At 42.9% G+C, this 24,897-nt stretch overlaps 1 protein-coding gene across 1 annotated transcript in view; it reads left to right on the top strand.

Annotated features, from left to right (window-relative positions):
* The first annotated feature begins 3,260 nt into the window (after positions 1-3,260).
* The window catches only part of SPIN1 (spindlin 1), a 64,555-nt gene continuing 42,918 nt past the window's right edge, over positions 3,261-24,897 (top strand). The window contains 1 exon segment of the mRNA XM_082471360.1: positions 3,261-3,417. The gene's annotated coding sequence lies outside the window, so the exon portion shown is untranslated.

Here is a 24,897-nt window from a genome sequence, read left to right as displayed (position 1 = left end):
AACAGAGGCTGCCTGGGAAGTTGAAGCAATTTGGCTTATTTAGCATTCCAGAAATTCACAAAATACTTCGTATTCCACTTTTCTAACTTGTTATTTTGAAAAATTTCAGTTTTCCAGAAAAGTTGAAAAAAATTGCAGAATTAAAACATATATACCCATCACTTAGATTTACCAATTGTTAACCTTCTGCTACGTTTGCTTTATCTGTATATAAAATACATGTGTTTCTGAGCTATTTGAAAGAACATTGTAGCCACCACAACTCTTAAAATAATTCATCACACAACTCCTAAGAACAAGGACGTTCTCAAACATAGCCATGATCACAATGAAACATTTAACAGACTAAATAATACTCTCTTTAATATATTTTCCATCAAGTTCTCCAATTATCTTCCAAATCTCTTTCATAGCTTCTTTCCTTCAACTTGGTGTAGGATCGATGGTCATGAAATGGATTTGGTTGTGGTCTCTTATGTTTGAACTTATTCCTAGCTTTTCTGTGTTTTTATCGATGTTGATTTTTTGAGGTCTGGTGGAGCTGTTTTGCAAAATGTCTCTCACTCTGCATTTGTCTGATTTCTTCCCCTGTGACTAGCTTCATTTTAAACCTTTTTGGCAGATATACATGGGTGACGTAAAACCTCATTTTTGACATTCAGCATGCTAGCAAGCAAGGCTTCTGAGGGCCGTTGAGATATTTTTAGCAGAAAGACTAGTAGTTGCCTTCTCTGGAGTGTGGCCCTTTCTGACATAGGGCTGGCTGACCTCCCTGGCCTGTGCATTCTTTTTTTTTTTTTAGAAAATATCTTTTTTTTTTTTTTTAATTATTTCCCTCTTTCCTTTTTTTTTTTTTAATTTATTTTTATATTTATTTTTGGCTGTGTTGGGTGTTTGTTTCTGTGTGAGGGCTTTCTCTAGTTGTGGCAAGTGGGGGCCACTCTTCATCGCGGTGCGCAGGCCTCTCACTATCGCGGCCTCTCTTGTTGCAGAGCAGAGGCTCCAGACGCGCAGGCTCAGTATTTGTGGCTCACGGGCCCAGTTGCTCCGTGGCATGTGGGATCTTCTCAGACCAGGGCTCAAACCCGTATCCCCTGCATCGGCAGGCAGATTCTCAACCACTGCGCCACCAGGGAAGCCCTCTTTTTTTTAATTAAAAAAAATTTTTTTTAAATTTTTGGCTGCATCAGGTCTTCATTGCTGCGCGGCTTTCTCTAGTTGCAGTGAGCAGGATCTGCTCTTCGTTGTGGTGCATGGGCTTCCCATTACGGTGGCTTCTCTTGTTGCGGAGCACCGGCTCTAGGCGTGTGGGCTTCAGTAGTTGTGGCTCGCGGGCTCTAGAGCGCAGGCTCATTCGTTGCGGCGCACGGGCTTTGTTGTTCCGCGGCATGTGGGATCTTCCCAGATCAGGGCTTGAACCCATGTCCTCTGCATTGGCAGGCGAATTCTTAACCACTGCGCCACCAGGGAAGCCCTGGCCTGTGCAATTCTTGATAGCTCCCAGTGATCATCACTAGAGGCCAACTTTAAAACAGGGGTTCGCCGGTGTTGGAGGGGGTAGGACAACATATTTGGCTTTGTCTGGAGACATTTTTGGTTTTCATGTTGGAGGAGGGAGTGTGCTGCACCTAGAGGGTAGAGGCCAGGGATGCTGCCAAACATCTCCCTTAAAAAAGAGTTACCTGACCCCAAATGTCAACAGTAGCGAGGTGGAGAAATCCAGGGGATGCCACTGAAATGTTCCAACTAGCTGACTCCTTGGCACCTGCCTCCTTCCATTTCTCCTTGTTTCTGAAATGCTCCACTACTGTCTGCATCATAAACATTAAACACAAAGGAAAGTAACAATTCCTCAACACTTCCTAACTGGTAAGTACGGCGACACACTTTTGTACATCTGTAACTAAATTGGCCCTCTACTTGGCCTGTGAACTTGTAGCTCTTGCCAAGTGTGTCATCTGAGATGAGCACTTTAATTGTTCCAACAGGCACGTATCAATCTTACTTGGAAGAAAAAGGTGCCAGTAAAATCCCAAAGAGCATTGCTAACTGACAATTGTCCTGCAGGTTAGAGTATACACAGTGCTTTCCAATAATACGTCTGTCATTTGACCTGACAACATTCGGGGAGGCGGTTTATTACGAAGTGACTGCGCTTTTGCACTCGAGGAACCACGTCCGCCCAGCGACTCGCTGGAGGACACGGGGCTGGTGGGGGGAGAGGGCTGGGCGGGAGCTGGGAGATGAGGATGTGGGGAGAGGAGAGTCCCAGGCCAGGGCTTGGAGGGGGCAGAACTCCAGGCTGGGGTAGGGGTAGGGGTTCAGACCCGGGTTTCAGCCTTCAGGTACGGCACTCCGCAGGAGTCAAAACTGTTCTGGACGCTTCCTTCCTCTCCCCGTTCTCCTGCAAACAATTAACCTGACACTCAAAGAGCATCTTGGCTGAAACAGAACTCTAACAAGTTCACGAGTAACCGTGGAAATGCCTGGCTCCTGACTTCCGCGGAGAGCCGAGCGAGTTCTCCAGTTTGTGGTGGGGGCGGCGCACGGGGAGGGAGTGCAGGGTCAAACGCTGCAGAGCTCACCCTCCCCCGCCAGGTAGGGCAGGTGAGTGGGCGAGGCCCGGGTCCGTGCCGCGGTGGCGCAGTGCGGCGGAGGTGTCCGCGCGGGGAGCCGGACGGCACTGGACGCTGTCTCTGCGGCCACGGCTCAGCCAGTGGATGGCCTTGTCACTATATCCGGCTTTATCCAAAGGGGCGGCGTGCGCGACGCAGGTCGACTTGCTGCTTAAATTCAAGGACGAGGAGGGACAGTCATTCGGTGAAAGCCCTCCCACCGCGCGAGAACGAAACTTCCAAGGATGCCAGACTTCCGGTGCGACCGCGCCGCCCCTCTCCCGGGGCTCCGAGCCCTGAACGCCGCCTCTTCCAGCGCGCAGCTGGGGCGCAGCCAGGCCCCGCCCCCAGGTGAGAGCCGCGCCCGGCTCCTCCCCGCAGCCAGGCCCCACCCGGCGCCAAGCCCTGCTCTGCTCTGTTCGGCGGCCAGGTGAGTGGTGCCAGGCCAAGGCCTGCTCTGCCACCAGGCCCCGCCCCACCTCCAGGCCCTCCCCCACTCAGTCCCGCCCCACCACCAGGTGAGCAGTCTCAAGCCAAGTCCGCCGGGCCCCGCCCACCGCCCTCTAGGCCCCGCCCACCGGCTGCAGCGCCTGCGTAGTACGGCCCGTCGGGCCGGGGCCGGGCGGTTCGGCCGGTGCAGTCGGCGGGCGCAGTGCGCGTGCGCCGTGCGGCCGGGGGCGGGCGGCGGCGGCCGCGGAGCGGGGGCGGGGCGGCGCCGTCTGGCTCGGTTGGGCCGGGGCGGGAGCGCGGCGCGGGACGGCAGGGCCTGCGGGCTGCCGACGGCGGCCTAGGTGGCGGGCAGGTGAGGTCCGTGAGCCGTGGGGAAGCAGGCGCCGCAACGGGGTCGCGGGCGGGGCGCGCTGAGGGACGGTGGCGCCCGGGGAGCAGCGGGCCGAGGCGCATTGTCCGGGCGGCGGGTGGCGCCTGCACAGCGCCCCCTGCCGGCCGGGCCGCGGGCGGGGGCCTCGGGCTCTGACCGCGCGCCTTTGTTCGCCGCCCCCGCCAACATGGCCGCCGCCCCCGGCCAGGCCGGTCGGCCCCGCGCGCTTTGTTCCGGAGGCCTCGGCACACAGTGGGCGGGGGGCGCGGGGCTGGGGGGGGGCAATGCGGCGGGCCCTGGCGGGGGGCGGGGCGGGGTGAGTGTTGCATAATCTGGGCTGGGCGGGGAAGAAGGAATGGGACCCTCGGGGCTTGAGGGGGAGGGGTTCGAGTCCCCTGGGGCGGGGGTGGGGACTGTATCCCCGGTTGGGTGGGAGGGGATGTAAAGGGGGGAGGGGAACGCGCCCTCGGGGCGTGGGGAGGGGCCGGGTTGGAGTGTGGGAAAGGAGGTGGGGGAGGGAATGGGGACTGCCACCCGGAGCGAGAGGGGCTCTGGACCGAGACCTCAGAAAGAGGAGGGGGTTCTCCGGGTTCGGGACCCCCCTGAGGCCTGGCGCTGGTCTCCCACCCAGGGCTGTGTACCTACGACGGCGTAGCCTCCCCGGCGGTTGCCCTGGGTCCTGCAGCAGTAGGCTTCGTGGAGAAGGTGGTTTTTCGGGGCTCCCCGTAACACCCCCCGCCTCATTTCCACCGCCCCCTTGGCTGCCTGTCCGCGCGCCCTGGTCAGCTCTGCGCGGGACTGGCGGACGGCGGGGTTTCTGCACACGCACACTCACACACACACTTTTCTTTTTCATCACGAGTGACCTTGAACGCATTCCGCGAGCATTTGCTGAGATTAATTGCACGGCGCGGAAACTGCGCAGTGCCTTCGGTTTGGCTCTGTTCATCTTTCCAACTGCGGATGCGTCCTCGACTTTACCGGACTCGATTTTAGTGATGGCCTCATTAATAAATGCCACGAAATAGGCACCCCAAATCTGTTTACGCATTTGCTTTACGTTTATTTGCTATTTCTGATTTGTGGATTGGGATTCCTGGTTTTGGAGAGGGTTTTCCATGCATGTTGAAGTAGCAAATACGGATTTGCTGTACGTTAAAAAGCAACACCAAATACATTTAAGTGTTAACGGATTACACTGTATAACGTGACTTGTGCCAGAGACGACATACCTACCAAAATGCGAATTCCTGTATAACTTCTGTTGGAATTTTCTGGAAGGAACTCTGCGGTCTGAAAGCATTGATGCAGAGTACAGTAATTGCTTTCTACACAGCTTTTGTTAGGAAGTGAAAACTAAACCTACACTTGAGGGTGTATACCTGGACAGATTGAGTTTGTGAACATTCTTAAAGGTTGTGAACTTTCAGAGGCTGTGAAATTTCAGATGGGGGTCAAGTGAAATGAGGAGGCTTCTCCCCCATCCCCCCAACTTTGGTTAATGTGCAAATACCAAAAAATTGTAGTAGGTACTGGTTTACAGAATCTTTATTATCAGACTTGATAATTAAATGTAAGAGTTGCTAAATATGTTTGTCAAAATTATGGGTAGTAGATGTGTGTTTCTTGTGAGAAATAAAATTGAATTTCTTTATTTTGACTCTTTTGAGTAACAAAATGGTTATTTTTTTTAATATTTATTTGTTTATTTTGGCTGTGCCGGGTCTTAGTTGCCACACACAGGATCTTTACTTGCGGCATGCGAACTCTTAGTTGCGGCATGCTTGCAGGATCTAGTTTCCCACCCAGGGATTGAACCCGGGCCCTCTGCATTGGGAATGCGGAGTCTTACCCACTGGACCACCAGAAGTCCCACAAAATGGTTACTTTAAAATGCCGTGAAATGGGTAAGGAAAAGAGGCCCTCAGTCATCTCTATGATTGACTTAGCATTCTTTTTTTAAGATTTTCTGTGGGCCCCAGAATTTTGATAGTAGTGTTTCTGACAGTACCTTTATTTACCAATTCAGACCACAGTAACAATATTTACTTAGTTTTGGAATATATATCTGAAGCAGTGTCTAAGGTGGTATTCTTGGTGATACTAGTGCTAAGAAATGCTTCAGGAAAAACAAAGGGGTTCTTGGTTACCTTAGTTTGGGAAACAATGCTTTGTCCTTTTCCTTCTCCCCAAGGGTCACAATTCACATTATCAGGTTAAGGGCTCTGAGAAATAGTACCAGCAATGTTTTCCGTATTTGGCCCCAGATCCCTTCTTGTTTTGTTTTTAGTGTAATAACTAGTAACACTCTTGAAATCCAGGTAATGGTGAAATGTTGGTCATTGGTGTCCTTACTGGTAATGGTACCACTCCCATAAATTGTGGACTGGGAGGTTGATGTGATTTGTGTGTGCCTGTGCATCCTGTGGGAAAGAGTACCTCAGATTTGGCTCTTATCACACTGATAGTGTATAATTATGAGTTATTAATTTGAGGTCTTAACTAGAAGAAATTTAATTATGTAGTGTTCTCACTTCCCAATGACTTACCTGATTGCATACAGTTAAACTCCACTGGCTGCACTCCTTAATTGTTAGCATTTTTTCTGCCGGTATGTTAGAAACACATAAAAAGGATACCTGTTGTTCCTGAAGAATTACTGGGGATTATTTTAGAAATTAAAAATAATGCTGTTGGGTATTTCTTTTGAATTAGCTGTTAGCAGGATTCTAATTTGCTGAGAAAGAACAGTTAATATATATCATGTAAATACTTTCTTATATTTATTAGATGCTTAATTGTGTTTTCTTTCTCTTTTCCTTGAATGAAAAGAAGTTGGAAGCAGGGAATCAATTGTGAAAAAGATAAGAGCTCTGGAGTTGGACATGGAGATCGAATGGCCTTCAGCTCAGAAGAGCCTGGGTTGAAATCCAGCCACACTCCTTACTGGTCCAAAGCCACATACATGATTCATCACATAGCCTTTTTAAGCTTTCTATTCCTTAACTGTAAATTGGGATGAAACCTATCATATAAAGCTATTATGAGAGTTAAATGCAGTGGATTTGTAGAGTTCCCAGTACAGTTCCTGAAGTGCAGCAGCTGGTGCCAGTCATCGTTGATTTCCTTCTCCATCCTGCTTTTGAACTTTGCTATAGTTATTAGCATTTTTTTTTCAACATCAGGTTGCTTAGTTGTGCTGGTCTTCAATTAAATTTTTTTTTATGCATTTATTTATTTATTGGCTGCATTGGGTCTTCGTTGCTGCGTGTGGGCTTTCTTTAGTTGCGTCGAGCGGGGGCTACTCTTCGTTGCGGTGCGCGGGCTTTTCATTGCAGTGGCTTCTCTTGTTGCGGAGCACAGGCTCTAGGTGTGCAGGCTTCAGTAGTTGTGGCACGCGGGCTCAGTAGTTGTGGCACGCGGGCTCAGTAGTTGTGGCTCGCAGGCTCTAGAGCGCAGGTTCAGTAGATGTGGCACATGGGCTTAGTTGCTCTGCGACATGTGGGATCTTCCCAGACCAGGGCTCAAACCCGTGTCCCCTGCATTGGCAGGCGGATTCTTAACCAGTGCGCCACCAGGGAAGTCCCAATTAAATTTTTAATTAAATCTACTGGGTGCTTATTATATGGCCTTAAAATTGCCATAAGTTGTGTATGGACATAATACATAAAGATGTGCCCTCAGAGACCTTACAGCTGGGTAGGGAAGATACCCATACATATGATGAGGAAATTCGATGCTTTTGATATCTGGGAAGAGGGGATGTTCCAGCAGGGTTAAGAATATACATTAGGAGAGGAAAAAAGTCTAGATGGAGGGACAACAGGAGCAGAGTCCTGAAGAGAGTGTTTGAGACCATTCTGGGTTTGAATTACAACCAAAAGTTTGCCCTGTATTATCGGTTACTCCTGTGTGACTGATTCCTAGGGTTCCTGGACATCATAAGTTCTCTGTGGGTATTGATCATACCACTGCTGACACCACTTATAGTTTGTCATGGCCAGTCTGTCTAGGGATGAATTTGGGGCCAGATTTTAAATAATTGTACATATCACATTAAGGTGGTTGGTGTTTATCCTAAAGGTGAGGGGAGCCATTGAAAGGCATTAAACCGTATGAAAGGTGCATTGGAGGAATCTGTCAGTGTAGGAGCTCTAGTTTACAGAGTGTAGCCTGTTCAAGAAGGCAGATGAAGTCATTTGAAGCAGGGGCAATTTGTCTGGAGTCCCTAGAATTTAAGTGTGTTGACATTTTTGGGGGTGGGGGGTGGGTGGTAGAGGGAGGAAGGATCCATTCATCATGGATATTGTTTTATCCAAATGTTGAGAGTAAATGAAGAGGTTAATAAAGCATTTTCATACCATTTTATATGTTTTTAGATTGTAGTAAGAAGGCATGACAACTTTTGAAACTTAGATTATATTTGTTTGTTTATATTTGTTGTTCAGCTTGCTTATAGTTATATCCTTATAACCTAGGTTTAATTTTTGGACCTGTCTGCAAATGAGCCACGTATTTATCTATAGATGATCTATGTAGTTACAGACACGTATATATGACCTGTATATCTATCTGTATATTAACTAATCATGTATCTAAGTTAATATTCCTAGTGTGAGTTTTAGGTCCTGACACAGGATAAGAATGTTCTTTTTCCTATGTACAGGGTTGATTTGTTGTTTTCTTTTTGCTTTCTCTCTTTCAGGATCACTGTGGACCCAAGGAATTTTATGTATTTGGTGTGTTTTAATCAAGTAGTCATCATTCTTTTCCCTCAGCTTGTTCTAATTTGGGCATGGCTTGGTCCTTCCAAACTAGTTCTCTTCCCTTGGATGCGACCCCATTAATCTTTGAACTGTTTCTTGCTCATGTTACAAGATGTCTTAGACTCACTTTGTGCTTTTCCTGCCCAATATCTATCAGCCAGTTGTTTTAGCTCTTTTTATCAGGCAGTGGAATTTAGATAACAAAATCTGGTGCTGTGTGTCCTTACTGCTACTGAGATGCCCTTGCTTTCATTGGGTAGGCTTGGGAAATAATAAATTTTGATTTTGTGTTGATATTTCCAATTCACATTTAACTTTATAGGGTTTTTACTTTTTTATCCTTTCTTCTCTAATGTTAAAAATTTGCATTCTTAGCAACAATAGTTACTTTCCTTTATCCTACAGTATAAATATAGTAGTTTGAAAACATTAATAACAGTAGAGTGATTGTAGGTTTGTGTTTTATTCTCCTTGTTTTAAAAATGTATCCATGCAAGGATGTACAGTTGACATTCTGAATTATAAAATCATTTGAAAACATTTTCCCTCTGATTTTGTAACCAATTTGATCATTAGTTTGGTTTATTTGAATGAAATCTTTAACTTTTTAAGGATTTCTTTAATGTTTTAATGTATTTTTTCAGTGTGTAAAACATTTATATAGTTCCAGAATCAAAGCTGCATTACAAAGGTATGTTCACATTCTCCCTTTTCTTCCTATCCCTGCACTGTTCCTCTCCTGCCCCACTTTTATTAGTTTCTGGTTTATTTTTCCACTGTTTTATTTTTGCAAATATAAGCACAAGTATGTTTTGTATCTGCCTTTCTTAAAAATAAGTTTGTGTACACTGTTGTTTCTTCCTTTTTATTTAATATATTCTAGAGATCACTTCGTATACACTCTTTTCCATTCTTTTGTGCTTGTAGTTCATTTCCTAATTATGAACACTTGGGTTGTTTATATTCCGTTGCTGTGAATAACCTTGTGGATATAGTGTTTTGTATTTGTGCAGGTATAATTTCAAGATAGTGAGATTGTTGGGTAAAAGGTAAATATGTTTGTAATTTGTTAGTGTCAGAAATTACCTTTTAAAAAGGCAGATCTGATTATGTCACCTTTTACGTAAAACCCTCAGTGGCTTCCCGTTGCTTTAAGGACAGAACTTCAAAACGTGGCCTTAAGGATGTGCATATTTCTTATCCTTTGGGGCCTTGACCTCACCTGTACCACATCTCCCTTTGCTTTCCTTGCTCCAGCCATGCAGGTCCTTCTCACATCTCCCGTGCCCATCATCATCTCTGCCACCAGGGAGTGTGGCACTTGTTCTTTCCCTCTTCCTGGGATGCTTTTCTCTCCATGTTTCAGTTATTTCTAATTTCATTTAGAGCTTGTCTCAGGCATCACCTTTTTATGAAATTCGTTTTGTGTGAGTTTGCACATTTTATAATAAAGGTAGACTAGGGAACTTCGATATATCCATCACTTGCTACAGTAACTAGCAGTTTTCTTGACTTTACTGAAGTCAAGTTCTTCTATTAGAGACATTGTTGTCCTTCCTGGTGCTTATCAAAATTACAGGGTTACATTTGTTCACATGACTTAATGGATTTTTGTTTTCTCAAAAAGGCTGAGCTTCATTAAAGCAGAAATTCTTCTTGTTTTTGTCCATAATTACTTTTCTTGTCCTTAGTTCAGTGCTTGGGTTGTGAGTGCTCAGATCCCCTGGGCAGTAGCTAGAATTGTCCAAGGGCAGGTTGAGGCTGTGTGGTTAAATGTGTGGTCTGCTGCACAGGGATCTGTCAGACAGTCTTATTCAGGGATCTCAGTTAACACAGTGTAGGAGCTGACGACGCAGCTCGTTGATAAGGCTGTTGTCTGTGTGCCTGATGCTGGAGTTTGCAGTCCATAGGACAGGCATTTGAGAAAGGAAGGTGGGTGTACGGTGGGGGAGAACCCAGACTGGAAGCCACAGCAAGACAGACGGAAAGCTGTGTCAGTTCTGTTGCCTCTGACCTTGGTTGTGTGGGTGTCCTGAAAGAGCTGGGCCCTTTGTCATGGAGGTAACCACACACACTTGGCCCAGGAGGCAGAGACTCTCAGGGAGCCTGGGGGAAGGTAGAGTAGTTGTTGCAGCCTCGCATCGTTGAAGCAAATGGGGAGTTCAGTGGGTGCAGGCTGCAGATGTCCTGCCAGATGTGTGCCCCTTCACTTGCTCCCTCCGCCTGCTGCACAGTAGTCTCTCTTGTGGCCCGCCCAATCTAGAAACAAATGGGAGTGGAAATCTTGGGGAATGCGATTTAGCCTAGCCAAGTGAAAACGTTGCAAAGCAAAACGATGAGTTCAGGGTTTTAAATTACCAGGTCAGGTTCCACATAAGGGACCTGAAAGTTTCTACGACTGCCCTAAAACTGCAAATTGAATTCCCCGTTTGTAAGTGAAAACATCGGTTGGTAAGGAATGGGATCCTGAAAATTGGATTAGAGGCATATGGTCAAATTCTGATTTAGTTGGAGACCGTGAACACCTAAATTCTGCTGGGCTATCTTTCCCAGTAGAAGCAGCCTTTCCATTCCTTGCCTGAGCTTAATCTCCCTTTGCCTGAAAAACCTGCGTTTGGCTTCCCCTAGGATCATCCCAGGAGGCCCCAAAGGGTGAGGTGCAAATTGTGACCCATGAAGAGGTAGGCCTACCCTCCAAAAGACTGTTCTAGTTTGCCATGAGAGAAATAGGAACCTGGGGAATATTTATGGGAATGGATGTTAAGGGTGTGAGTTGAAGGTAAAGGGAATGTAAAGTTGCGTTAGGCCAAATTTATTGATGTGGACCCATAAGGAGAGATTCTGGATTCAGTGTCATAGCTTGAGGGCTTAGAAAGGGCTCTGCTTGGTTGATTGCCTGAAACAAACCAAAGGGTGGCCTGTACTAAGTGGAGTTGAGATGTCAGAACTACCTTGGTATACTGTAGAGGAAGGTATCGCAATGCTTAGGGAGATTGGAGTGTTGGAGTGGATTTGTCATGAAAGACTTACCCTTCCTGGGAAGGTTCATGACTCAGGCCTTATCCCACAGCCATAAGACATCTGCAAGACATCTGAACATTTGGTACGATAAGCCCCAGTACCCTTGAGAACTCTGGTCACTCTTCTCTGTAGATCAGAAATCACAGTGGGAACTGCTGACACTGAACTGGAATCTGTAAATGCTGTGGTGACAGTTGGATCCTGGGTTGTCAGGTCTATTAAATGGTCTTTTTTATTTAGAATCAATCTGTGGGTTGTAACTACTGGTAATTTTTTGGTTACTCTGGTATTCTTGTGTAACCCTATGAAGTTTTTCCTTAAATTGACTCAGTAAAAGATAAAAGCAATTTTATGTACTTTCCGTTCATAATTACTCTTCACCACAAGTTTTAGTCCATAAAGTAGGGTTCATCTAAAATACATGAGCCTTTAAATATATAATTTATATGACTTGTGGGACTATAATTTGGTGCAATCTTTTTGGAAGGTGGCGTCATTGAAACAGTATAAAATGCCTGTACTCTGTTTGGCCTAGCAATTCCACTGCTAGGAATTTATGGTATAGATGTATTTGCACAAATGTACAAACTTGTATGTGTAAGATTTTTCATTACAGCGGTGTTTGTGGTAGTGAAAAATTAGAAACATCTGTCTAATATTGAAGTTAACAGTAAAGTAAGTGATCTTTGTATCCATACGCTGGAATGTTCTGTCACTATTAAAAATAAGAGGGAAATAAAAATAAGAGGAAAAAATTTCCTATATTGCATGGAAAATGTAATGTTTAGTAAGAGAAGCAAGTTGTAGAACTTAGTATGTGTGTGCATGTATGTGTTTTAAGATGTTTGTATATCTATACTTAACTATGCTTTAAGAATTTGCATATGTCATTAGATTCACAGCAATCTTTAAACAGTGGTTACATCTGAGGGATGTGAGAATGATGAAGGAAGGGGGAGGAGGGCTCCACGTAAACAGTCCGGCTGCATACAGCTGCTTCTTTTTTTTTTAATTTATTGTTTTTGAATTTTTGAATTTTATTTTTTATACAGCAGGTTCTTATTAGTTATTTTATACATATTAGTGCATATGGGTAGCTTCTTAATCTGAGTTAATAGTAAGTAGCAAATTCCCCTTTGGTTTAAGGATAGTTGACTTTTCAGAGTCTTGCCTTTTTGATTTTTCTTTTTTTCTTTTCTTTTTTGGTGAAATGTTCTGAAAGTACAGAAGTAGTTACAGATCCATGGTTTGTGACATACCAGCCGTGGAACTCTACTCATTTTGTCATTAATTTCATTCACTCGGTCATGTATAGTTGTAGTTTGTTTATTCATGTAATGATTTATTCATGTATTATCCATGGTAGTAGTTCATACTCCTGTTGATAAATACTGGGTTGTTCCCAGTTTGAGCCTGTTGAAGTCCCCCAAGGACAAGAAGACAACAAGTTGGGATTAGATTTTGCTGTATTGGGAGAAATACTTGTGAGAAAGCCAACAGCCCCTTGCAGGACTGATGGATGTAGAGGAGGAAGAGGTTGGAGGGAACGTTTGGTACGATAAGTCTTCGGACTTCAGTGCAGTTCTGAGAAAGTTTAAGCAAGGCCAGTGACATGTCCTCCAGCCAAAGTTGGGGTCACAGGAGTTCCTTGTCCTGCAGGAATGGACATGCTTTAGCATCCTGCCTATGGCCAGTCATTGGCTAGAACAGCCTGTGGGAAGTGTTGGGCTGGGGGAATGGTGATGATGGATTCAGAACAGAGCAGCTCCCCATGTTAGGTGATCCAACGGGCTCATTTCCATGACTGTCACGGGGCTCATGTGAGCAGACATGCTGTGAACATTCAGGTGCATGTTTCTTGTATGCTTTTTTGTTGGGTGGACTTAGGAGTAGAATTGTTGGGTCATATATTATGCCTATGTCCGTTATTAGTAGATAATGCCAAACTTCCAGTGTGGATATACCTATCAGTTTCTATTCCAGCTACAGCAGGGGTCCCCAACCCCCAGGCTGCGGACAGGTACCCATCCGTGGCCTGTAAGGAATCAGGCCGCACAGCAGAAGGTGAGCGTCAGGCGAGCGAGCGAAGCTTCATCTGCCGCTCCCCATCGCTCACGTTACCGACTGAACCGCCCCCCCCCCCATAAATTCTCTTCTGTGAAACTGGTCCCTGGTGCCAAAAAGGTTGGGGACCGCTGGGCTACAGTGAACGCATTCTTGTGACTCCACGTCCTCGCCAATGGTCTTTTAAAATTTAAATCATTTCATTGAGTGTGTGGCAGTATCTTGCTTTAGTTCTTGCCTCCTAAGTTAGGTGTGGTCATGAGATTTGTCTTGGCCAGTGAAGTGTGAACTGAAGAGACTTGTCACACAGACTTTAAGAGCAGTGGTGAGATATGCCACATTCCTTTCCTCCTGCCAGTGATCATGTTTTCAAATGGAGCTTCTGGCAGTGCAGGTCTTTTTGTGTCTAGAGCAGGGGTCCCCAACCCCCGGGCCATGGACTGCTGCCAGTCCCTGGCCTGTTAGGAACCGGGCTGCACAGCAGGAGGCGAGTGAGCGAAGCTTCATCTGCTGCTCCCCATCACTTGCATTACCACCTGAGCCATTCCCCCCCCCACCCCCGTCCATGGAAAAATTGTCTTCTGCGAAACTGGTCCCTGGTGCCAGAAAGATTGGGGACCACTGGTGTAGAGCAAACAGAGAGCAGAGGGTGGGGGAGAGGGCAAGGGTGGAGAAAAGAGGGGGAGGGAATGGGTGGGGAGTGGGAATTTTTTTCGTCTTAAGCAGCTAAGATTTCTAGGGTGGTTTGTAACCATAGCATACTCTCATTAACCTATCTTGTCAGATAAACTTTTTTTTGTTTTAAATACACTTTATTTTTAAGAGCAGCTTTAGGTTCACAGCAAAACTGAGTAGAAAGTACAGAGTTCCCCTGTACCCCCGATCCCACACAAGCACAGCCTCCCCCGTCAGCAGCATCCTGCACCAGATTGTACATTTGTTAGAATGGGTGAACCTACATTGACACATCATTATCATCCAAAGTCCATAGTTCACATAGGGTTCACTCTTGGTGTTCTATATTCTGTGGGTTTTGACATTTATAATATGTATCCGACATTATAGTGTCATACAGAATAGTTTCACTGCTCAAAGAATCTTCTGTGCTGTATTTGTTTTTTTCTGATTTCTGTCTTCATTTCATTGTGGTCATAATACTATATAAAAGCTTATGAAATTTTTTGAAGCTTGCTTTATGGTCCAACATACGATCACTTTTTGTAAATGTCCTGTGTGTGCTTGGAAAGAATGTGCTTCTGTCTTTGTTGGATGCAGTGTTCTGTATTTCTTAGTTCAACTTGGTTAATTGTGTTAAATTCTTCTACATTCTTACTTTTTTCCTTTTCGTTTGCTGGTTGTATTGGTTACCAAGAGAAATGTATTAATACTCATATTTTGCATTTGTCTGTTTTTCCTTACTTGAGATAATTTTTCTTTATCTATTTTGTGGCTATGTTACTAGGTGCATACAAAGTTTAGCATTGTGTATTTTCTTTACCAGTTGAGTCTTTTAAAATAATTGTCTTTCCTTAAGGCAAAAGTATTATTAGAGGTAAAGGTTGATTAGCTTAATATTAATGTAGTTGCATTATCTTTTCTCTGATTGGTAGGTGCAGTGTATATCTTTTTTTTTAACCTTGTACTTTCAGTCTTTGTACTATGTTTTGGACGTTTCTGTTGTCAGTAGTGTATAACCGGGATTTAACAAATCTAGTCTGACAATATTTCTTATAATTGGAGTGTTTAGTCTATTGATATTTAAATTCAACCCAACTGTTGACATAGTTGGGTTTAAGTATGTTGTCTTAATAAGTGCTTTCTGTTTATTGTACCTGTTTTATGTGTCTTTTACTCCTTTCTTGGCTTTCCTTGGATGCCTTTTTTTTTTTTTTTTTTACCTCTGCTAACCTCGAGGTTACTTAAAACATGCATCTTTGACTTGTCAAAATCTAATATTTGGTTGTTTCCCCCTCTTTCTGGACACTTAAACTCCATTTATTTTAGTTTCACTTATGTAGCACAGTTTGTGCTATTTTAATTCTGTGTATATTTTGTCTTAGGACATTATTAATTTGTACAGTAGTAGCCATTTGGATTTACCCTTTTCATTGCTCTTCGTTCCTTGTTGTAATTCCAGTCCAATCCAATTCCATTTTCCTTCTGCCTGAAGAACACTCTTTATTTCTCCCCTGTTGTGTGACTCCTAATAGTGAATTCTTTGAGTATGTGTTAGTCTAAAAATATCTCAAATTGATTTTCCCTTTTGAAGGATATTTTTGATATGTATAGAGTTCTAACTTGTCAGTTTTCTTCTAAGGTGTTGAAAGAAGTTATTAAATTAGATTTTCAGCTTTCATATTTTTTCTTAAGTAAACTGTCAGTTTAATATTTGCTGTCATGGATGGGATCTATCTTTTTTACTTCAGGCTTTTATGGGTTTTTTGTTTGTTTGTTTATTTTTTTGGTCTTTGGTTTTCAACAGTTCTTATGATGTGTCTAGGTATATATTTCTTTTAATTTATATTTTGTGTTTATAGGTCTTACTGAATCTGTGGTAATGTTTTTTATTCTTTTGAGAAGTCGGCAGGCATTATCTTTTAGAGTATTTCTGCTGCCCTGTCCCCCCTACCCTCCACTCCGTTTAAATGCATGTGAGGCCTTCCCAGTCTCTTACCCTTTGCATGCTTCGTCCTGGGTATTTCTTCTGATCTCTCTTTGTTCACTAATTTTTAACGAGACCAGCCTATTGATAATCTATCCATTGAGTTTATTGTATTTTTTCACTTCTGGAAAATCTGGTTCTGTGATAGTTTTCTACCAAAGTTTTATATCTTATTTTTCTATCTCTGAACATAGTAGTCACAGCTATTTTATTTTTCATTTAATAATTTTATTTATTCCTGTAATCTTCTTCCCGTAGCTTACTTTAAATTATGATTTTGTAACTGCAACACCTGGTAGCCCAGTGGGTCTGCTTTTTTTTGTTGTTTATCTGTCGTTTCTGCTAGTTTTTATTTTGTCTCTTTCTGGGCTAACTTGCATGGTTGCACATGTAGTAGATTACATTTTTTAAATCGTTTGAGATAATTTGGGGTCAGGATGATATTCCTAGAGAGGATTTATGCTTGCTCTGCCAGACGTCCGAGGGAGCTGGCAGCTTGGGATCACCTCTGCTAAGTTTTAGGGTAAAGAGGAGTTGCGGCTGGACTTCTTACCATTCCCCCAGCTCCAAAGAGCAATTCAGGATTCCATTTCATAGAGACGTGGGTTCACCAGCCCCCTCCTTCCTTTGGTAGTCCCTGGGTTCTGGTCTTTGGCCCCTCACCTTGCAAAGTTGTTAGCCTTTAGCTGCCCCTTAACACTTGGCGGTTACTCTCAGGGAGAAAAGTGGTTGCATATATGGGGTTTACCTACCACTCTAGGTCCTACCTCTGGAAGCACTGCTATCTTCAAGTTCTTTGATGCCTTCAAGCATATGGTTAGTGTATGTGTCACTGTGTGTGTTCAAGTTTTTGTTACGGAAGTTTTCAGTCATATACAGTCTTTCCTCGATATCTGCGGGGGGTTGGTTCTAGTATCCCCAGAGGATACCAAAATCCATGGTTACCAAAATCAAGTCCTTTACATAAAACGACGTAGTTTTTTGCATGTAACCTATGCACATCCTCCCATATAATTTGTCATTTCTAAATTATTTATAATATCTAATACAACATGAATATTGCATAAATGGTTGTAAATGTAATGTACAAGCTGCGTAAATAGTTGCCAGTGCTTTCAGGAACTTTCTGGAATTTTTTTTCCCCTGAATATTTTTGATCTGAGGTAGGTTGAATCTGTTGACGTGGAACCCACAGATATGGAGGGTGAACTGTACAATAGTCAAGAAAATAGTGTAAAAGATCCCCCTTTGTCTCCGTGACACCATTCCAGTGATCTTCCTGACCTTGAAAGCTTCCTGGCTTCTGGTATGGCAAGATGTTCCAGGCTCTTCATATATTTCCTCCCCCTCACCTGGAATTAACCTTTTCTATAAGAAACTCTGCTTCCCAATAGTTTTTGTTAAGGGTGTTCTTTTAGATTTTATTTTGATATTCTAGCTTTCAGGAGAGTGGTCTAAATTACCAGTCCATCACTACCAGGATTGTCCATTCTTTACATTGATTCCTGCAGGTGGCCTTTAAAGACACATCAAAGATTCAGGGTTGCTTTTTGCCAGTGGTTTTAGGCAGGGGGGGTTGTGCCACGGACGTTTTCTCAGTCTGGTGAAACCTATGGATACCTTCTCAGAATGTTTCTGAATACAGTGAATAAAATACAAGGGAGCAAAGAAGAAATGTTATATTTAAATAGTTATTAAAATATGAAAACAATGTTAATTTAGTAGTATGGCTTTTTTTGTTACTATGTTAAGTGACAGAAAAGATATACAGAAACAATTTCATATTTTAAGGTACTAAAGTGACAGCTCTTGATGTTTATCAAAAAGTAAATTGAGGTGGTCTTTTATCTCCTTTCACATATTGATCAACAAATAATTGATGATAGGGAATACAAGAGAGCATAGTAGATCCGTGTGTCACAGCAGTGTAATCCTGACACACTCGCTACCCAGAGTGAGGTCAGACTTTATAGGCCGAACCACTGTCCTCCATAAAACTGCCCTCACTACAGACACCAACAAGAGACTTGGTGGTCCACAGGCCACCCACATTTCTGACCACCTGGCTACGAATTCGGGGGTCCTCATGACCTTCTCATGTTTGATAATTTACTAGAACAACTCACAGAACTCAGGAAAATGCTATACTTATGATACAGTTTCATTATAGCAGAAAAGGATCCAAATCCATGACCATCCAAAAGAAGAAGCACGCAGGACAAGGTCTGGAAGGGTTTGAATGGGAATCTTTCTTCTGTTTTCTTCTGTGGAGTCAGGAGTATCACTGACCTGCACATGGATATGTCATGGTGCATGGAGTTAGAGTATTGTTGACCAGGGAAGCTCTCTCCAGCTTCTATGTCCAGAGTGTTTATTGGGGTTTCGTTATGTGAGCATGGCTGATTGAATCATTGGCCATGAGTTTGAGCTCAGTCTTTAGCTTCCCTCCCTGAAAGTTGGGCTGCTATCAGGGGATTCAAAGCTCCAATCCTGTAATCCCGTGGTTGGTCTTTTTGGTGTGGCCAGCCCCATTCTGAGTCATCTTGTTAGCACAAACTATCTAGGAGCCCACCATAAATCACGAACACTCCTGTCATTTAAGACATTCCAATGATTTAGAAGGTACTTCCCAGGAACGGGGTGGGGGGGGGGTGGGGGGGGCAAGGTCCAACCAAACTCTTTGTTTTACAACAGTCACCAATTCTGTTGTCACAGTTTGATGACTAATGCCCTGATGGCTGATCCACTCCGGTCATGTCTTGTTCTGTGGCAGGCCTCATAACTTAATTTAGAAGTAGTTGATGAGGGCTTCCCTGGTGGCGCAGTGGTTAAGAATCCACCTGCCAATGCAGGGGACATGGGTTCAATCCCTGGTCTGGGAAGATCCCACATACCGTGGAGCAACTAAGCCTGTGTGCCACAACTACTGAGCCTGCGCTCTAGAGCCCACGAGCCACAACTACTGAAGCCCGCGCGCCTAGAGCCCGTGCTCCACAATAAGAGAAGCCACCGCAATGAGAAGCCCGCGCACCTCAAGGAAGAGTAACCCCCGCTTGCCACAACCAGAGAAAAGCCCACATGCAGCCACAAAGACTCAATGCAGCCAAAAAAAAAAAAAAAAAACAACGAAGTAATTGATGAGCTTAAAAGCTGTTTTGAGATCTGTAATAAATGCAGTGGGGTGGAAAGATCTGTGATTTCTATTGTTGAGAAAGTCAGGGATACTGGTAAAATCATGTGGTTTCATATGCTCATGATGGAAGGAAGTGCTTGCTATATAATTCAGGTGAAAGTTAGGAAAATGAAGATAGAATTTTTCCCTCATCCAAATTCATGATACTTGTGAATTTTGTCCATCCTTAAGAACTCCTATATTAGAACTTGGTGGTTAGATGTCTCATGATTTAGGCTGTTTAATAATTTTGTTTATATTGATATGAGAGTTTGGGGCCCTGAAGGCCTTCAGATATACACTTGGTATGTACTACAGCCAAACACTGGATAATTAACAGTGCTGTGTTCAAACAGCCCTTCGTTTTAATCTTGAGGTTTTAGCCAAAGGGACAGCCTACGCTGGAGACCTCTGGAGCGCTGTTTCTACATGCCATCCATTGAAACATTTGTGACTGGACTTTCTGGTGAATTCTTTTGGGTACTTAGGAAGGTTCTGAGTTGTAATACAATGTTTTTTCTTTCCAGATTTATATAATCTAAAACTATTGACCCTTTTTCTCTCAACATTTTATTGTGAATATTTTCAAGCATATAGAAAAGTTGAAACACAGTCGAACGTTTGTATACTCACCATCCAGATTCAGGAATTGCAAATATTTTGCCACCTTTTTTTTTTAATAATTTTTTTTAAAATTTATTTTATTTATTTATTTTTGGCTGCATTAGGTCTTCGTTGCTGCATGCGGGCTTTCTCTAGTTGTGGCGAGTGGGGGCTACTGTTGGTTGCGGTACGTGGGCTTCTCGTTGCACTGGCTTATCTTGTTGTGGAGCATAGGGTCTAGGCACGCGGGCTTCAGTAGTTGTGGCACGCGGACTCAGTAGTTGTGGCTCACGGGTTCCAGAGCACAGGCTCAGTAGTTGTGGCACGTGGGCTTAGTTGCTCCGCGGCATGTGGGATCTTCCCAGACGAGGGCTTGAACCCGTGTCCCCTGCATTGGCAGGCAGATTCTTAACCATTGCACCACCAGGGAAACCCTACCACTTTTTCTTAATCTATTTTTAAAAATCACATCTTAGGACATAAGCTACAGACTTTTGAGTACCTACAGTAAATCTGTGTTGTTGCCACCAATTCCAAATTTTGCTGTTCTTCTCTCTCTGCTGTTTTCCCCAAACTTTTTAAATGAAACTTGCTGTACATTGAAAACTTAAACCTATAGCTGAGTTATACCTGTATGTTTTCCATTGAGATTCATTTGCTGACATTTTGTTATACTCACATTTTTTGTTGTTAAGCCATTTGAAAGTTGCAGTAAATTGCAGACATGATACTTTTAAAAATGAGGACTTTTTCTTTGTAACTACAATATCATAATTAAGAAATAAAGAAAATTATTTCTTGTTTAATATTCAGGTCCTTTTCAGATTTTAGCCATATGTCGTTTTTCACATAAATATTTGTGATAACATATATTCCTCCCCACACTTTGAACCCTTTGTGACGACAACTTTAAGACACTTGTTGGCAGCCCAAACTTCAGCTTAACACTTGATGTGTTTAGCCGTTTGTACTTTTCCACTAGTGCTGAGACTTCTTTGGAACATGGCACTTCTGCTTAAGCAGTTTTATAAATTTATTTTCTTTTTATAAATAACACTGTTTGGTGATAGCAGCTGGCAGCAAATATTTTGATATGTAACTTTTTTTTTTTTAATATTTATTTATTTATTTATTTAGGCTGCTCCAGGTCTTAGTTGCGGCATGCATGTGGGATCTTAGTTCCCCCCCAGGGATCGAACCCATGCCTCCTGCAGTGGAAGCACAGAGCTTTAACCACTGGACCACCAGGGAAGTCCCTGTGTTTATTTTTAAAATAAGAAATTTATCTCAGCTATGCTACTTGCAGTCTATATGCCCACGTGCGTTTTAATTTCGGTGCAGTAGGTTTTTATTTTTTATTATTTATTTTTTTAACATCTTTATTGGAGTATAATTGCTTCACAATGTTGTGTTAGTTTCTGCTGTATAACAAAGGTGCTGTAGGGGTTTTTTTTATATATAAATTTATTTATATTTGGCTGCATTGGGTCTTCATTGCTGCACATGGGCTTTCTCTAGTTGCGGTGAGCCAGGGCTACTCTTCGTTGTGGTGTGCGGGCTTCTCGTTGTGGTAGCTTCTCTTGTTACGGAGCACGGGCTCTAGGTGCGTGGGCTTCAGCAGTTGTGGTACACGGGCTCAGTAGTTGTGGCTCGCGGGCTCTAGAGCGCAGGCTCATTAGTTGTGACTCACGGGCTTAGTTGCTCCACGGTATGTGGGATCTTCCCGGACCAGGGCTCGAACCCGTGTCCCCTTCATTGGCAGGTGGATTCTTAACCACTGCGCCACCAGGGAAGTCCCGGTGCCGTAGGATTTTAATTTCCAAAATGGAACAGGTATAGTGTGTGCCTTATGGTGGTTGTGTAGAGTCTGAGTTGATGCGTGTATAGCAGTGTGTGACATACAGGCATGTGCTTGGGGACACTTGTTTGTGAAATTGTGAGAATCTTGTGATCCCCTTTGAGATGGTTATAGAAATATTTTGAGTTTCAAAACTAAATTCATGACATGTTTTAAAGATTGTTTAGCCAAATTGCATGCTTGGGTAGTTGATTATATTTAATACAGATGGACTTATAGCAAAGGGAAATAAATCCAGGATCTTCTTTTCCCCAACTTTCTTTATGAAAAATTTTAAATTGAAATAAAAGTTCAGAGAATAACATTAGTATGTTCTTTGTATAGATTCAAAAATTAATATTTTGTCATTTTCACTTTTTTGTTTGTGTATGTATCACTTTCTTTCCGTGAACTATTTGAAATTCACTTGCAGACATTAATTCAGCCTACCTGTAGAAATTTCAGCATGTATTTCCTAAGAATAAATATGTTCTCATGTATAACTACAGTGTCATTATTGTGCTTTTAAAGGTTAATGATAATTCCATAATGTGTCATCTACTATATAGACCCTATTTAAATTTCCACCGACTTCAATGTCTTCTATAGCTTTTTCTCCTCCAAACCATTCATTCAGGGTTTGCTTGCTGTCTGCTTTTAGTCTCTTTTAATCTAGAGCAGTATGTCTACCTTTTTTTCTTATGACATTGACCTTTTAAAGAGTATATTCCATTTGTCTTGTAGAAACTTCTCACATTCTCTTGTATCACCTGTATTTCTTAAAAACTGGGAATTAGGTCTAGAGGCTCAAGTAGATTTAGATAAAGCATTTTTGGCAAGAATGTTTTATAATGATATGATGTACTTTGCATCACATCACATCTGGAAGCCTCTAAAATGTGGTTGGCTCACAATTAGTGGTGTTGAATTGTTTGATCCCTCCATTGTCAAGAAGCATTTATAATCAACAGGTAATTTGGGGTGATTCTTTGGTACTGTGCAACATTATTCTTTAACAGCCTTTCACTGAATGGTGTTAGCAATCTGTTGGGTTTAGTCCTGAATACAGAACTATCTTTTTTATTGGCTTCAATTTAAGCTCCATTTGACAACATTTTGTGTAATATTTGAAAAAAATTATGACTCCTGCTATCTTAGAAATGAGATTGTGCTGTCTCAGGATTTAAGATATAAGATCAAGCAGTTGGAATAGTAATTGCAACTCAAAAATGGGGAAGGACTTTTATCTGGAATTTTGTTTTCTTATATTATTCAAAAAGCTCCTATATCCTTCTCTTCTGCAACTCTTTTTTTCAATCTGTGTCTTATACTTTTTACAAGTATTATAACAAGTTCAACCTGAAAATTTTAATGAAGTGGTAAGCAGTAGAAAATCATACCAAGGTAAGCTTAAATCTGCTAGTGAGAAGGGTGCATACTCTTTAGACCATCAGTAAGCTAAAATTTTCATGTTATAGAACCAAGTTGATTTATTAAGTTAAGAAACGTTGATACTTGTGTAGATTAAAATATTCTTCAGTCTTTGAAGCAGCTTTGTAAAGAGTGTCAGAGAAAAGGAGCAGAGTCATGGGATGTTTTTAAAATTGGGAAATACTGCATTATTTATTGTATACTGATGAGAACAGAAATTGATAGAGAAGATAGAGATGGGATTGATAAAACATATGAAAGGGTTGAATGTAAACACAGTTTATCTGTTATTATAGTAGCAGAGGCTACCAACCAGCTGGTGAATTTGGTGGTGGGAAGATGAGTAGTTCTCTTTTGTTTGCTTCTGTCTAACTAGCAGAAAGGAACCGTATCTGCTGAGGGTGGGCTTGGTATTGTCAAATGCCCACTTGAGATATGAGATTATAAAGCTGAAGTTTTTCAGCCCCATTTAATGGCTGAAATTGTGGGTGCAGTAGGTAAGGAGTTGGGTTAGGGTTTTGCCAGAAAGTGACAGGAAGAGAAAAGCAAGGGAGTCACTATAGTGGTTGACCATCTGTGGAATCTAAGCTGAGTAATGAGGGAAGTTAGTCCCCAAGGAAGATAAAGGTCAAGCTGTAGTTTGGAGGTAGTGGTTGCATCAGACTTGTTGGAGTGGGACTGCTGGTGTAGGAAAAGTGGAATGATCAGAGGTGGTTTTGTGTGTGAGATGCTTGAAACAAAGATTCCAGAGGTATTGTAGTCATTGGTGACGAGAAGGTTGAGGTTGTGGCTATGGAGATAGTTGGCTGGAGTTGGGTAGGTAGTTTGAAGTGAGGATGTCAGAGAACCAAGGGGGCACGTTGTTCAAAGGATCATATGTTGCCAAGAATGTGATGGAAAACAAGATCTTCAAGAGTGTGTGCAGATGACTAGAGGATTAATAGGTAGATGACTGCAGCGAAAAGGGGGGCCTGTTACTACTAGTGCTATGGCACTTGCCTCCACGTTGGGGTGTTGGGGTAGGAGAAATTGTGTAAGTAAGGTTGTTTGGGGAACACAAACAACCACTTTGGAGAGAGCTGCTGGATGGAGGGGACCCTAGATAGACTTTTGCTACAGACAGACTGCCTTTCAGAAGGCAGCAGAGAGGTTTGGGCAGATGGGGGAAGAGGGCTGTAGGGTTCCAGTAGGGAAAGATACATCAGAGTTGGAAGAATTGAATGGGGAAGCTGAGATTTCTGGTGTTGAAAGAGGTAGACTGATGCGAGGCTTACATATCTGTTGGGTGGCCTTGGGAAAGACGAGTGTACTTCTTTGTTGTCATGACAGCCTAGACTTTGTTGTCATGACAGCCTAGACTTCGTTTCCTTAGCTCAGTGGGTGGGGAGGCAGGCTGGTTGTAGCTCCTAGGAAGAGCACAGGAACCTTGCATGGGAAAAGTCACCTTCAGAAAAGGTGCTGCTTCCATGTTTTTTTCTGTACAGGCGTACCTTGTTTTATTGAAGGTTTGTGGCAACCTGGCATTGGCAGATGATGGTTAGCATCTTTAGCAATAAAGTATTTCTAAGTCAAGGTATGTACATAGTTTTCTTCAGGTATAATGCTACTGCAAACTTAATAGACTACAGTACAATATGAACATAACTTTTATATGCGTTGGAAACCGAAAAATTAGTGTGACTCACTTTATTGCAATATTTGCTTTATTGTGGTGGTCTGGAACTGAACCCTCAATATCTCTGAGGCATGCCTGTATAACTTATTGCCACTTGAAATACTGTCTCTTTTCCTTACTTATTTGTGTACTGTCTGTCTCCTCCTACCTAAGCTTCAAACAGTAGGCATTCTGAATATTCATTAAATGAATTATAAAAGCCATTTGTTTTTAAATTTCCCTTGAAGTTTT

This window comes from Balaenoptera physalus (assembly GCF_965194825.1).
Source record: "Balaenoptera physalus genome assembly, chromosome: 7".
NCBI classification, from domain to species: domain Eukaryota; kingdom Metazoa; phylum Chordata; class Mammalia; order Artiodactyla; family Balaenopteridae; genus Balaenoptera; species Balaenoptera physalus.
The sequence above is the reverse complement of the archived record's forward strand: the minus strand, read 5'-3'. Positions and strand labels throughout refer to the sequence as shown.